The 5,000-nt window shown below is 53.5% G+C and overlaps 1 protein-coding gene across 1 annotated transcript in view; it reads right to left on the reverse strand.

Moving 5' to 3' along the window:
* LOC115178125 (complement C1q tumor necrosis factor-related protein 1) overlaps nucleotides 1-4,399 on the reverse strand; it is a 15,748-nt gene extending 11,349 nt beyond the window's left edge. Inside the window, exon 1 of the mRNA XM_029739156.1 lies at nucleotides 4,281-4,399. The gene's annotated coding sequence lies outside the window, so the exon portion shown is untranslated. The remainder of the gene's footprint in view (nucleotides 1-4,280) is intronic.
* Nucleotides 4,400-5,000: the final 601 nt, after the last annotated feature.

Consider the following 5,000-nt stretch of genomic DNA (forward strand, 5'->3'; position numbering starts at 1 on the left):
GTGTTTGTGTAAAGGGTGTTTGATTTAGTATGTCCGGGGTTTGGTTTATGTCTAGGTAGTTCTATGTGGAGTCTAGTATGTCTGTTTCTATGTCTGGTGAATTGGTGTTGGGACTCTCAGTTGAAGGCAGGTGTTTTCTATCTGCCTTTGATTGAGAGTCTCATAAATGAGGGTGTGTTTGTGTTTGTGTTTTGTGGGTGATTGTTCTGTGTTCAGCCCTAGGCTTTGCCAGACTGTTAGTTGTTCGTTTGTTCTAGTGGTTTTGTTATTTTGTATTCAGTGGTTTTTGTAAGTGAATAAATCTAAATATGAGCATACACGTACCTGCTGCATTTTGGTCCTCATTCCCCGACGACAACCGTGACAGAATCACCCACCACCAAAGGACCAAGCAGCAGAGGAAGGAGCGGAGGATTTTCGAAGAGGACAAACGAGAGAGATGGACTTGGGAGGAGATCTTGGAGGGAGAAGGCTCCTACACTTGGGAGGAGATCCAAGCAGGGAAAGATCGCCTTCCTTGGAAACAGGTGGTACGCGAGAGAGAGGATAGGAGTAAGGCTGGTATGGACCGGGAACGTTTCCGAGGGACAAGACTGGCGTTGAAGCACGAGAGGCACCCCCAAGAAAATTTTGGGGGGGGGCACACGGGTAGTTTGGCTAGGCCTAGGAAGAGCCGGAGGCCAGCTACCCGTGGTTATATGGAGGAGCGTATGAGGTGGGGAGCGCCATGTTTCGCTGAGAAGCGCAATATCTCACCCATACGCACGCACAGTCCGGTGCGAGTTATTCCAGCCCCTCGCAGGTGCCGTGCTAGAGCGGGCATCCAGCCTGGTAGGAGGATGCCTGCGCAGCGCATCTGGTCGCCGGTACGCCTCCGAGGACCAGGCTACCCAACTCCCGCTCTACGCACGGCTACCATCAAGCCCCTGCACAGCCCAGTCTGCCCTGTACGAGCACTCCGCTCGTGCAGGGCTACTAGTTCCATCGAGCCAAGGCGGGTTGTGCAGGAGGTAAGATCTAGACCGGCTGTGCGCCTCCATAGCCCTGGGTTTCCAGCTCCTGTCTCTCGTGCGGACCCGGAAGTGCGTCCACCCAGTCCGACTCGTCCTGTTCCCGCTCCCCGCACTAAACGGCAAGTGCGTAAACCCAGCCTCGCGAGTCAACAGTCGTCGGAGCTGCCCGCCAGTCAACAGTCGTCGGAGCTGCCCGCCAGTCAACAGTCGTCGGAGCTGCCCGCCAGTCAACAGTCGTCGGAGCTGCCCGCCAGTCAACAGTCGTCGGAGCTGCCCCGCCAGTCAACAGTCGTCGGAGCTGCCCGCCAGTCAACAGTCGTCGGAGCTGCCCGTCAGTCAACAGTCGCCGGAGTGGTCAGACTGCGCTGAACTGCCGGAGTGGGCCAGACTGCGCTGAACTGCCGGAGGTGGCCAGACTGCGCTGAACTGCCGGAGTGGCCAGACTGCGCTGAACTGCCGAGTGGCCAGACTGCGCTGAACTGCCGGAGTGGCCAGACTGCCCTGAACTGCCGGAGTGGCCAGACTGCCCTGAACTGCCGGAGTGGCCAGACTGCCCTGAACTGCCGGAGTGGCCAGACTGCCCTGAACTGCCGGAGTGGCCAGACTGCCCTGAACTGCCGGAGTGGCCAGACTGCCCTGAACTGCCGGAGTGGCCAGACTGCCCTGAACTGCCGGAGTGGCCAGACTGCCCTGAACTGCCGGAGTGGCCAGACTGCCCGAACTGCCGGAGTGGCCAGACTGCCGAACTGCCGGAGTGGCCAGACTGCCCTGAACTGCCGGAGTGGCCAGACTGCCTTGAACTGCCGGAGTGGCCAGACTGCCCTGAACTGCCGGAGTGGCCAGACTGCCCTGAACTGCCGGAGTGGCCAGACTGCCCTGAACTGCCGGAGTGGCCAGACTGCCCTGAACTGCCGGAGTGGCCAGACTGCCCAGACTGCCCCGAGCTGACAGACTGCCCTGACCTGCCCGAGTTGACAGACTGCCCTGACCTGCCCGAGTTGCCAGACTGCCCTGACCGTCCCGAGTTGCCAGACTGCCCTGACCGTCCCGAGTTGCCAGACTGCCCTGACCGTCCCGAGTTGCCAGACTGCCCTGACCGTCCCGAGTTGCCAGACTGCCCTGACCGTCCCGAGCTGCCAGACTGCCCAGACAGCCTGGAACGGCCTGAGCCGGAGCCGCCTCCAATATAGGTGGGTTGGGGAGGGGGGGTGTAGCACAGTGCCGTCGTTGACGGCAGCCACCCTCCCTTCCCTCCCTTTAGTAAGGGGGAATTTTCTTTTGGGTATTGTTTGGGGGTAATTTTTTTTGTGTTAAGGTGCTTCTGGGGTAGCACCTTTAAGGGGGGGGTACTGTCACGTCCTGGCCAGTATATAAGGTTAATTGTTTTGTAGTTTGGTCAGGGCGTGACAGAGGGTATTTGTTTTATGTAGTTCGGGGTGGTGTGTTTGTGTAAAGGGTGTTTGATTTAGTATGTCCGGGGTTTGGTTTATGTCTAGGTAGTTCTATGTGGAGTCTAGTATGTCTGTTTCTATGTCTGGTGAATTGGTGTTGGGACTCTCAGTTGAAGGCAGGTGTTTTCTATCTGCCTTTGATTGAGAGTCTCATAAATGAGGGTGTGTTTGTGTTTGTGTTTTGTGGGTGATTGTTCTGTGTTCAGCCCTAGGCTTTGCCAGACTGTTAGTTGTTCGTTTGTTCTAGTGGTTTTGTTATTTTGTATTCAGTGGTTTTTGTAAGTGAATAAATCTAAATATGAGCATACACGTACCTGCTGCATTTTGGTCCTCATTCCCCGACGACAACCGTGACACCTAGGCTACAGTTCAGGCAAGTTCAAAAGCCAACAAATAATATACATATATTTTTTTTACATCAAATGCAAATGTACCGTGTTGTATGCAAATATTTGTATAGCCTACTGAATATGTTGTTCGTATGTTCATGACAATGCTATCCTGTCAACATTGTAGAACTGACCCAGAGAGAGAGAGAACGCCTACAGTACCCGGTGGTCGTTCTGTCAGCATTGTAGAACTGACCCAGAGAGAGAGAGAGAACGCCTACAGTACCCGGTGGTCGTTCTGTCAGCATTGTAGAACTGACCCAGAGAGAGAGAGAGAGAACGCCTACAGTACCCGGTGGTCGTTCTGTCAGCATTGTAGAACTGACCCAGAGAGAGAGAGAGAGAACGCCTACAGTACCCGGTGGTCGTTCTGTCAGCATTGTAAAACTGACCCAGAGAGAGAGAGAACGCCTACAGTACCCGGTGGTCGTTCTGTCAGCATTGTAGAACTGACCCAGAGAGAGAGAGAGAGAACGCCTACAGTACCCGGTGGTCGTTCTGTCAGCATTGTAGAACTGACCCAGAGAGAGAGAGAACGCCTACAGTACCCGGTGGTCGTTCTGTCAGCATTGTAGAACTGACCCAGAGAGAGAGAGAACGCCTACAGTACCCGGTGGTCGTTCTGTCAGCATTGTAGAACTGACCCAGAGAGAGAGAGAACGCCTACAGTACCCGGTGGTCGTTCTGTCAGCATTGTAGAACTGACCCAGAGAGAGAGAGAGAGAACGCCTACAGTACCCGGTGGTCGTTCTGTCAGCATTGTAGAACTGACCCAGAGAGAGAGAGAAAGAACGCCTACAGTACCCGGTGGTCGTTCTGTCAGAATGGATTCATTGTAGAACTGACCCAGAGAGAGAGAGAACGCCTACAGTACCCGGTGGTCGTTCTGTCAGAATGGATTCATTGTAGAACTGACCCAGAGAGAGAACGCCTACAGTACCCGGTGGTCGTTCTGTCAGCATTGTAGAACTGACCCAGAGAGAGAGAGAACGCCTACAGTACCCGGTGGTCGTTCTGTCAGCATTGTAGAACTGACCCAGAGAGAGAGAGAGAGAACGCCTACAGTACCCGGTGGTCGTTCTGTCAGACATTCTATCAGCCACGTCTACAGACGCACAGCATACATTTATATGGTACACATCCTTATACAAAGCTTAAGCAAATAATTACTTGTAGCAACGTGCATCTTTGAAAATATTATTCTCGTTTCCATTCAGGCGCAAATGCACAGAACACTGCTGAGTTGGCTTCTGTTGAGAGTAACTTATTTCCAACGGGGGAAAAAATACATTCAATGGGGAACCAAGCGGCAAAAAAACGTGTTCTGCATCCGCGTGCATTCATGGAAACAATTAGTTGACTTGTCAGCAATAGATATAACAATGTCATTATACAGTTTCCATTTGACAAAGTCCTGATTCACTTACCTTGAGTTCCTCCTAGCGATGCTCGCGAATGTATTGGTGTGGAGGATCAGCTGTGCGGGAGGAAAATGTTGTAACAGGTAAAAAACTTTACTCAGCCTCTCTCTCTCCTATACACGCTGTAGATTGCTCCCTCCCTCCCTCCCTCCCTCCCTCCCTCCCTCCCTCCCTGTCTTCTCTCCCTCCTCGCTGATTATAACTTATCCTCCCTTTCTCTCCTCTCTTTATGACTCCCTCCCTCCCTCCCTCCCTCCCTCCCTCCCTGTCTTCTCTCCCTCCTCGCTGATTATAACTCATCCTCCCTTTCTCTCCTCTCTTTATGACTCCCTCCCTCCCTCCCTGTCTTCTCTCCCTCCTCGCTGATTATAACTCATCCTCCCTTTCTCTCCTCTCTTTATGACTCCCTCCCTCCCTCCCTCCCTGTCTTCTCTCCCTCCTCGCTGATTATAACTCATCCTCCCTTTCTCTCCTCTCTTTATGACTCCCTCCCTCCCTCCCTCCCTCCCTCCCTCCCTGTCTTCTCTCCCTCCTCGCTGATTATAACTCATCCTCCCTTTCTCTCCTCTCTTTATGACTCCCTCCCTCCCTCCCTCCCTCCCTGTCTTCTCTCCCTCCTCGCTGATTATAACTCATCCTCCCTTTCTCTCCTCTCTTTATGACTCCCTCCCTCCCTCCCTCCCTCCCTCCCTCCCTCCCTGTCTTCTCTCCCTCCTCGCTGATTAT

Source organism: Salmo trutta, chromosome 38 (assembly GCF_901001165.1).
Source record: "Salmo trutta chromosome 38, fSalTru1.1, whole genome shotgun sequence".
NCBI classification, from domain to species: Eukaryota; Metazoa; Chordata; class Actinopteri; order Salmoniformes; family Salmonidae; genus Salmo; species Salmo trutta.